The sequence below is a fragment of the Propithecus coquereli genome, unplaced genomic scaffold (genome assembly GCF_000956105.1).
Source record: "Propithecus coquereli isolate 6110/MARCELLA unplaced genomic scaffold, Pcoq_1.0 Scaffold119, whole genome shotgun sequence".
Classification (NCBI taxonomy): domain Eukaryota; kingdom Metazoa; phylum Chordata; class Mammalia; order Primates; family Indriidae; genus Propithecus; species Propithecus coquereli.
The window spans coordinates 2,686,765-2,697,783 of NW_012135969.1; positions in this window are offsets into that span (position 1 = coordinate 2,686,765).

The window sequence follows — 11,019 nt, forward strand, 5'->3', positions numbered from 1 at the left end:
CAACGTGGGTGTCCACGGTCCTTCCGGGGCAGGGGGCTGGGTAGGGGTAATTGGGTTCACAGGTTCTGGCCTCACCTGTGGTTGGGGAGTGATAAGGTAGCAGGATCAAGAGGGCAGCCAGCCCACTGCTCTCAGACTGAGCTGGAGAAGCCGCCCACCACCGTCAGGGGTCCGGACGCAGGCCTCCGGCTACCTGGGAGAGAGAGCAAGGGTGCCCCCAACTCTGGCTTCTTCTCTCTTGACCTTTGTCCTCCCTTTCCTGTCTGAGGCCCACCTGTGTCTTTGAAGCGGTGGTTGGTTCTCAGCCAGGCTTTGCATTCGGATCACCAGGGAGCTCTAACCACCCCCAGCCCCAGGCTGCACCCCAGTCCTCTCAAATCAGAATCTGGGGTGAGACCCAGGCGTCAGCTCGAGTTTGTGTGCAGGACAGGCATTTGTGCATATGAAAGGGCAGGGCAAGGACACTTCAGAATCCTGCGTTCGAATCCTGACTGTGCAATCAAAAGCAAGTCACTTAGATGTTCTGGGTCTGGGTTTCTGTATCTGTAAAATGAGGATGATACTTGTACTTACTTCGTGGGTTAAATGAGATGCCTGCAGCATTCACCTGGTCTCTGAAACATGGTAAGTTCTAAGGAAGGGTCTGGTATTATTATCAGTATTTTCATAGCCCTTCCTGCACCTTATCCATGCTGCTGCATCCTGCTGGCTTCTAGAATATTCTCCCACTTTCCTTGATTATTTTCCTCTCTGCTCTTCCACCTTCCCCTGTGGGTGCATGTCCCCTCCTCCTTACAGGCCTCGTACTACCTCCTTGGGCCTGTCCACCTTCTGTCACATCCTGGTCACCACCCTTGGGACTGTTTTGCCCCCATACCCTAACAGTAAGATCTTTCACTGTTGAATGAGTCTTCATGGCGTTAATTACCTCACTTAACACTCAACACCAAGCCCAGAACCCTGGCTGCAGACTGTTAAACCCATTGAACACACACTTAGAATTTGTGCATTCCGTTATATATACTTTTTTTTTTTTTTTTTTGAGACAGAGTCTTGCTCTGTTGCCCGGGCTAGGGTGCAGTGGTGTCATCATAGCTCACAGCAACCTCAAACTCCTGGGCTCAAGCGATCCTCCTGCCTTAGCCTCCTGAGTAGCTGGTACTACAGGTGTGCACCACCATGCCTGGCTAATTTTTTCTATTTTTAGTTGCCTGGCTAATATTTTTTCCCTATTTTTATTTGAGATGGGTCTCCCTCTTGCTTATGCTGGTCTTGAACTCCTGACCTCAAGCAATCCTCCTGCCTCAGCCTCCTAGAGTGCTAGGATTACAGGCATGAGCCACCACACCTAGCCTTATATAGACATTTTATCCCAAAACAGAACTGTAAACAATTGTTAAGCTCTAATGAAGTGTTTAGGGCAAAGTGTCCTGTGCTTGCAATTTATTTTGTTTTTTGTTTTTTTTTAAGGCTAGTCAAGTGAAGCAGTGGGAGTGGAGGAGGGACAAAGAAAGCCATAACTGGTTGTGATCAATTGGTTGTAAACACCACTGCCCTGGGACCAGCCTGCAACTCATTTTGAAACGCATAGAAAAGTAAGATGGACAGATGGATGCCTATAAGATCAAGAATCATAAAATGTAAATTGCAGAATCTAGGTGGTGGGTATATGAGTGTTCACATTAAAATTCTTTCAGCTTTTTTTGTGTGTTTTAATATTTTTATAATAAAATATTTGAAAAGATTTTGTTTAGTAATTTAAAATAGTGGTTTTAATCAGGAAAAGCACCTCTGCAGGAGGAGGAGTGGCCTGCCCCTGCCCTGGGTCAGAGGTGAGGGGGCTGAGCTGGGACCGGTGGGGCTTGGACACCCCGCACTGCTACCTGTCATTGGCCCCAGCCTCCTGTCCCACCCTCTCTCCAGAAGCGCAGCTCCTGCTGAATCTGTCTTTGCTGTGACCTCAGCTCCTCTCTCTGCTGGCTGCTCTCAGCCCACCTACCCCTCCTCGTCTCACTTCTCCCCTCCCCTGCCCAGGCCCCAAGATTTGTCATTTCAGTTGTGTGTGATGTACCTAGATTGCTGTCCCTGTCGTGCTTCAGAGCCTGCCGGGCAGTTGCCCGTCCCTGGCAGACGCCACCCCTACCCTACGTTCAGCTCCTGTGCCCCACTCCCTGCAAAAACCAACAGGAAAGTTCCCGAAAAGTGGCCAGTTCATTCAATTGCAAATTAATATTCTGCAGCTGGATTGTTGCCTAGCAACCCTGTAACTCATCTCTCCTCCACTCCCAAGGTCATCTGATGTCAGCCACCTTTTCCTCACCATGAACACAGTTGCCCGAGTCCCCCTTCTGTCCTTTTCTCCTTTCCTCCATCACTGGAAGGTCTGTTCAAGGTCAGCCCCTCCACCAGGGCCCTTCATCCCAGATCCTCTGCCTGCTTAGAGACCATGTGCCTTCACTTTTTCATTCATTCATTCATTCGTCTATTTATTCAACAAAATTTTCTAAATGTCCACTTTGCGCTAGGCACTGTGCTGACCCTGGGGGCACAATGCTGATCAAGAGGGTCTTTGTTTCTCTTCTCTTGGAGGGAAGACAGTACGATATGAGCTTAGGGTGCTGTGGATGGTGGCAGGGAAGTAAGCAGGGAAGCCTTCTCCTTCCACTTGGACCTTGAACCTCTCTCTCCTCCATGCAAGCCTTCCGATGACTGTCACAAATCTTCACCTCCGCCGCTGCACAATAATGGTGACGACAATTTAGGGATCCCTGCTATGGTCAGGTCCCCATACCAAGCACTCTATAGGCATTATGTCCTCTAATGTTCACCATAATCCCCTGAGTAGGTTAATGCTATGGACCCGGGTTTACAGCTGAGGAAACTGAGGCACAGAGGGGTTGGTGAGTGTTGGGAGAAGCAATGAAGCAATCCGCCATGGGCTCTGAGCGTCCCTGAACATCTTGCTGAGTTTGCCAAGAATGCAAGGTCATGACCGTTCTCTACCTGAATCATTTCTCAGGGTTGTATTTGAGGTGAGCAACCTTGAGGGATGAGGTAATTAGGGAGCTAAGGGACAAAGGGCCGGCTTGCTCACTGCTTCCCGTAAAAGCTGTGGATTCCCCAAGCTCTGCATTCCTCAGCTTTGATGCATCTACTGCCTGCATGATATCCATCTGGGTCCATACTGGGGGCAGGGGGACTTGATGCCAATCATGCTGATGGCTGTGTTGTGAGTAATACAGTTATTTGTCTCTGACCCAGGAGTCTTGTATCTTCTGTCAGCATTGGTGAAACAGTAACAGGCTGACTTATTAGCTTGCAAGCAGGGTAAAGTCAAATCCCCAGTTCAACCCAGTGATTTGTCCAGAACGCAGAGCACATCAGGTGCACAGCTGGGACTTGAACCCAGACAGTTTGATTCCCGAGGCAGCTCCGTAGGTTTGTTGTTGTTGTTTTTTCTTGGGCTCGGCTGCTCCCCACTGGCACTGCTCTCCTGGCAACCATAGCAGCGACCCATATGTTTTTCAAAAAGTCTTTCCTTGTTGCTTTCCTGCTTCCTCTACCATGATCTTTCTCTTTGCTTCACTTTGTTGTCTTTTGAGCCCATGAGTGGGATTGGTGGGGGTGACATTTCTGTTCACCAGCCAAAGTGATGCCGCCATGTAAGGGCAAAAACCCTGCTCGTAATTTGCCCACCCAGCCAGCTTCGAAATGATACAATTCTTATTTTAAAAAATTATAACTTATTTATTGAGATATCATTCACATACCAAACCACTCACTCTTTTAAAGTATACAATTCAGTGGCTTTAGTATGTTCACGAATTTGTGTGCTCAACACAATGACCTAGGTCAGGACACTTTGATTACCCCAGAAGGAAACCCCGCACCCATTTGCAGTCACTCCTCACTTCCCCTCTCCCCTGGCAACCACTAATCTACTTTCTGTCTCTGTGGATTTTTCTGGACTGGGCCTTTCATATAAATGGAATCATACAATATATGGCCTTTTGTGTATGGCTTCTCTTACCTAGCATAATGTCTTCGTGATTCATTCATATTATAGTCTATATCAGAACTTCACTCTTTTTTATGTCCCAATAATATTCCATTGCATGATACACCACATTTTATCTATGCATCAGTGGATGGACGCTCCTCATTCATCGGTTGACGGGTTGTTTCTACTTTTTGGCTATTATGAACAATGCTGCTATGAACATGTGTGTACAAGTTTCTTTAGTGCTATGGTCACATTCTTTCTCTCTCTCTTTCTTTCTTGGGAAAGTAAAGTGAACTTTTTTTCCTAAAACTATTCTACTCCTGGTGTGAGAATTCTTTCTCCAACCCACTGTGACCACCTAGTAAGTTTCCCCCCTAACACTTGGGAATGAAATTACTGAATCACATGAAAACTCTACGTTTACCTTTTTGAGGATCTGTCAGACTGGTTTCCACAGCGGATATACCTTTTACATTCCCATCAGCAATGTATTAGGGTCCCCATTTATCTCTGTCTTCCACCAAAAATTGTTACTATCTGTCTTTTTGACTATAGCTGTCCTGGTGGGTGTGAAGTGATATCTCATTGTGGTTTTGATTTGCATTTTTGTGATGGGCAATGACACTGAGCATCTTTTATGTGCTTATTGGTTGTTATTTGTATATTTTATTTGGAAAAATGTCTATTCAGATCCTCTGCCAAATTTTACTTTTTTTCTTAAAAAAATCTTTTGTTGATATGTATTTGTACATATTTTTGGGGTACTTGATGTCCAGCACGACTTCTCTTCCCAGTCCAGACCCCACCGCCTGCTCTCGGCTGCGTTCATTCATTCCTTGCCAGCGATGGAGGCCTCAACGCCGCGGCGGGCGCCGGGCCAGGGGTGGGCGAACCCCGCCTCTTCCTCGCGGACGTTACGGTGCTCTAGTCGGGAGTCAGGTGCTAAACCGACCATGGTATAAATTCCTAAGTAGTTTCAACTGTGTTTAGGGCAAGGGGCCACATTTTGGCGTGCGGCAGAGGGAGGCACAAGCTCTCCCCTTCCCGCTCTCTTTTTCTCCGTAGCACTTATCACTACAGGGACGACTACATATTTTATTTATGTTTGTTTAATTTTGTTCGTCTTCCCCCACTGGAGCGGAAGCGCCATGTGGGCAGGAATCTTTGTTCAGTGCTGTGTCCGCATTGCCTCCAACAGCGTCTGGCACATAGTAGGTGCTGAATAAATAAATGTTTATTGGATGGACGAATGGTTCCTGCCATGAGAAGTTTAAAATGGGCACGCTTATCCGCTACAATAATGTGACTTGCTGTTCCTCCTTTGTACTCCTATGTGGTAGAACCGGAGGCAAAGGCTGGAATGAAATCAGTGGTTCTCAGGTGGGGTGGTTCTACCCCCCAGGGGCATCTGGCAATGTCTGGAGACAATGTCAGCTGCCTGGGTGGGAAGGGAGGTGCTGTTGGCATCCCGTGGGAAGGGGTGAGAGATGCTGCTGACCATCTGTGATGCGCAGGACGGCCCCTCGCCCCCAACAAAAACAATCTGGCCTAAAATATCAATAGTGCTGAGGCTGGGAAACCCCGTGTTATATGAACCATGGGAACTGCCACAAGCCTGGGCAAGCTTGTCATAGTGTCATCCGCGTGAGTGTCTTCTGTCCTGTGTCCAGCTAAGCAGCTGCCTTCTCTTTCAGTGAGTTTCAACACTTTTTGGACTCAATAATCCTTTTCCCCATCATATCAATAATCTAGAAGACCAACTGGAGAATTTTAGATCTTTTTCATCACATGCCAGGAATTTTAAGTAAAAGATAATTTATTTGAGGCTGGTGAATTATGATAGGTTTTTCTTTCTCTAAAGTTCATTTAAAATACAATCTGAAGTGATCATACCATTCAAAGACCAATTTGACTTTCCCCATTTAAAAAGTGACAAAACACAGGTGTATATTTAATTAGAAGAAAAAGCATAACTTTGGACAAATTGAAAAGTGATAATGGGGCCAGGAGCGGTGGCTCATGCCTGTAATCCTAGTACTCTGGGAGGCTGAGGCGGGAGGATTGCTTGAAGCCAGGAGTTCAGGACCAACCTGAGCAACATAAAAAGACCCAATCTCTACAAAAAATGTTAAAATTACCTGGGCATGGTGGTGTGCACCTGTAGTCCTAGCTACTCAGGAGGCTGAGGCGGAGGATCACTTGAGCCCAGGAGTTTGAGGTTGTAGTGAGCTATGATGATGCCACTGTACTATAGCATGGGTGACAGAGCAAGACTCTGTCTCAAAAAAAAAAAAAAAGAAATGATATTATATCATATTTAGTTATGAGAACAAATATATATTAAAATGCAGATTTAAATTTCATCATGTGTGTTTTTTAAAACGAAATTTCATTGGGATGCCCTTATATTTGTTATATTAAAATTTCACTTTATAACCAAAATGATATAAGAGAGTTTCTGGATACTTATAGGTAAGCAGTTTGCAAATAGTACGTGAAAGATGTAGGCTGTCTTTGGTCCCAATAAATGAAAAGCCAAATTAAATATAACTGTCACTAGATTTGCTCTGTCCACACTGTTTTTGATCTCTTAATTGGTCAACCTTCAGGTCTGGTGAGGCTGGAGGGGGTGGGGATGGGTAGATCACCACTCCTGGGCTACCCCCTGCAGTTCTGGCCTGAGGCTGTCAGGCCTGAGCCCAGGCTTGGTACCACTGACTCCTCTACCTGCCACGTATCCACACTTCTCACTTAATGCAGCAGTGCTCAATCCATGCTTAGTTCCTAAGTGTTGCTTTCCATGTTTCAGCTGTCTAGTTTTGTGTTTTTCAATGCAGATCTAAAACTGCAATGGAACATACATTTATAAAAGCTAAACAATGTCACGATCTCTTTTTATTTAATAAACAGTTCGGAAATTACACTATGAGATGTGCTGATTTTATGATCTAAACCGGTGCATCTCAAAGTTTGTTAAATGAAGGTTGTTAAAATGAACATTGATTCAGTAGATCTGGGCCGGGGCTTGAAATTTTGCACATCTATCTGTCAAGCTCCCAGGTGATGCTGAACAGCAAAAGTCTCTAGTTCTCTATCCAAGATGGACCATGGAACCTACGTAAGTCACAATCTCTCTGCACTGGGCTTTCTCTTGTGATTGTTTCCTCCTATTTCACAGAAATGGAGTGAGAATCAATAACTTGACACATACAGAGTGATTCTCATGTTCATGATCCACGCTACCTTATTTTTCAACCTCTGTTGAAAAGCTCCTTGTGCTTCCTGTTTTTAACCAGTTGTCCATTATCGGCATAAATTAACCATAAAGAATTACGATTAAAGACAATTTGAACTGTGCAATCATCCGAGCTGCTGCCGTGGGTGATGGCTGGTGACAGTGGCCATGGAGGAGGGAGTCAGTGCCCGAGTGTGGGGTCCCAGCTGCTGCATGTGTGCCTCCTGTCCAGCACGCACTCTGTTTTAAAGGAGAGGTTTTAAAACATTTTAAATACTCATTAATTTTAACAATGGATATTGAAATAGGCACTGTTACTACTTGTAATGATGTACCTGGAAAACCTTAGTTAATCCTGAGGGTTTGATAAACCACCGGATAGGGAGCATGGACCAGTGATGGACTGTTTTGGGTTGTGGGCTCTTTTAAGAATCTGATGAAAGCCACGGAAAGTCTCCCAAGAAAATGCACACGTGTACATCACACACAGGCTCTCAGGGGCTGGTTTCTCAGATGCTGGTAACCAAGTTCTGACCCCGGCCACTCCCTATTCAAACTACCTTAAATAGAATTCTCCTGATTCCTTTTCTGAAGTTGAGCTTGGATGCTGCTTCCCTCCTGTCCAAGTGTCCTCAATAGCTCCCCATTGGCCAAAGCAGTGTTTCCCCAAGTGTGGATTCTGGCCCCCCAGGAACTGGTTGATGCTGGTTAAAAATGCAGATTCCTGGACTCCACATCAGAGCTTCTGAATCAGAAACTGTGGCTATAAGGGGAGCCATTTCCTAGATCTTTTTAGTCCAGGCATTCTAACCGCAGAAGCCCCGTCACACCTGATGCCAAGTGAATAAAACTAACCCACAGGGCCAGGCGCGGTGGCTCACACCTGTAATCCTAGCACTCTGGGAGGCCCAGGTGGGAAGATGGCTTGAGATCAGGAGTTTGAGACCGGCCTGAGCATTAGCTGGGTGTGGTGGTGTGTGCATGTATTCCCAGCTATTTGGGAGGCTGAGGCAGGAGGATCGCTTGAGCCCACCAACCAGTTTGAGGTTGCAGTGAGCTATGATGACATCACCGCACTGCACTCTAGCCTGGACAACAGAGTGAGACCTTGTCTCCAAAAAAATAGAACCCAGGCCGGGCGCGGTGGCTCACGCCTGTAATCCTAGCACTCTGGGAGGCCGAGGCGGGCGGATTGTTTGAGCTCAGGAGTTCGAGACCAGCCTGAGCAAGAGCGAGACCCCGTCTCTATTAAAAATAGAAAGAAATTAATCGGACAACTGAAAATATATAGAAAAAATTAGCCGGGCATGGTGGCGCATGCCTGTAGTCCCAGCTACTCGGGAGGCTGAGGCAGGAAGATCGCTTGAGCCCAGGAGTTTGAGGTTGCTGCGAGCTAGGCTAACGCCACGGCACTCACTCTAGCCAGGGCAACAGAGTGAGACTCTGTCTCAAAAAAAAAAAAAAAAATAGAACCCATAGGCCAAATAAGCATCAGTTTTCTGTAACTTTTTTCAAAGGATGTATATAAAGTCTACATGTCTGAGTTTTGTTAAAAAAAATAATTTTCTCTAGAACTTTTACTACGTTGCATATAACTACATAAGAATTATATTGCAGTTTTTGCCAATGTTACAGTTTGTAGTGTTACACATTTATTCATTGATTTTGGATTTTGCAGTTTTTGGTCAAATTTTGGAGATGATAGTTCAAGTTCTGAAACATTTTTGTAGACCCTCGAAAAGTATGTGGGACCTGGGCATTGTTCAGCTAATACCCGATAGAGTCAAACTGTCGTGAATGGGGCCTAAAATCTGAATTTTTTTAAACAAGATCCCCAAGAACAGTGCATTTTAAAAATATTTGAACTTGGAGGAATTAAGAGCATAAAAGAAAAGAAATTACTAAAGCTTCACATTATGTGCTAACTTTGAAATTATGTATATCTCCTAAAAATTTAAAAATTAGTGAAGGAGCTCTTAATTGCAAAGCCTTGTGAATAGTAACCTGTGTTTCTGTACTAGTGCCACAAGGGGGCACCAGCGAGGCTGGTAAACAAGGAAGGGGATCAACGTTCCTCAAGCTGCTTGGTTGCATGCTCAGTTCTCTGAATACACTGCGTGTTTTCTTTGGCCTATTCGTAGAGTTTACAGCAATTTGAATAGATTTTCAAGTTGTTCTCGTAGATTCTTGTGCAGTTGTAGCCCACCAGTTTTCATTTTGTCTTCATAACACCACTTTAAGAAGCAGTTTGTTCCTACGTTTTGCTGTTGCATGGGGTGGGGGTGGGGACAGGAGGGCTGGGGGTCCAGGGGTGGGAGCGCGGACTGGGGAGCAGAGCTGGGAGACGTCCTTCACCATAATCAATCCTTCCCTGTGATTCTTTTGCATAGCAACATCTAAATGTCTTAGCTTGTGGCTCAGTCCTCTCCCACCTCACACCAAGTTTCCAGTCCTCACTGTCCTCTACTCCCTTCTCCCCTCCTACTTGCTGGCGAAGTTACATCACTTGCTGTATCTGTTGTCCCAAGGGACTAGTGAATCCCTACTGCTAAACAAGTGAGTTGATGTACACTTAAGAGCTTAGCATAGCCTGGCATATGGTAGCGAGACGGTACTGTATTATTTCTGTTCTATAACGGGGCTTTTGTTCCAGCCAAACAGACCTGCTTTAGGTTCCTTATACCCACTAGGCTCTGACACCTCTGGCTCTGACTCCTTTTCCCTGCCCGGAATGCCCTGCTTCAGGTGGCACCTCCTTTAAGGGGCCTTCCTGGCCCAGCTGAAGATGGCAGAGGGGGGATTTCCCGGTCCTTGGAGATCCTGTGGCTCTTTGGCCAAGGCAGTGGCAGCATGGGCCCCTGTTCTGTATCAAGGCTGTGTGCCGGTCTGACACCCCTAAAAGGCCATCAGTATCCCGAGCACAGGGTGTCTGGCTCGCCTGTGCGTGCCCCTTGGTTCCCAGCACAGTGCGCTACATAACCAAGCACCCAACAATCTCTGTAAAATGAGTTCTTCAAATTTTGAATGTGCAGGTCATCCGGTGGAAGGAGCAGTACACAGGGAGTCCTGGGTTCTAGATGAGGCTCTACCTCTTATTAACCTTGGACACTTCCACATCTGTTTTTCTCAACCATCAAATGGAGGAGATGATTTTTTTTTTTTTTTGGAGAGTCTCGTTCTGTAACATGGGTTACAGTGCAGTGCAGTGGTGTTACCATAGCTCACAGCAACCTCAAACTCCTAGGATCAAGTGATCCTCCTGCCTCAGGCTCCCGAGTAGCTGGGGCTATAGGCATGTGCCACCACACCTGGCTCATTTTTGTATTTTTTGTAGAGATGGGGTCTCGCTCTTACTCAGGCTGCTCTCGAACTCCTGGCCTCAAGCAATCCTCCCACCTTGGCCTTCTAGGATTACAGGCGTGAGCCACCGTGCCTGGCCATAGTTATATTTTCTTAATTCAGTCCTGAGATATACCCAAGTCACATCATTTGGATTAGAGCGTTCACAAACTTCCTCAGTTATACTTTTAGGTATTTGTTTTGGTTGGCTCCGCAGACAGCTGATTTAATGCAGATGTTGATAGTTTAACTTGGAATAATCCCATCCTAGAGAATGGAGAGCCTTAAAAAGCATGAGAAGGCCAGGCGCGGTGGCTCACGCCTGTAATCCTAGCACTCTAGGAGGCCGAGGTGGGCGGATCATTTGAGCTCAGGAGTTCGAGACCAGCCTGAGCAAGAGTGAGACCCCCGTCTCTACTAAAAAAAAATAGAAATTAACTGG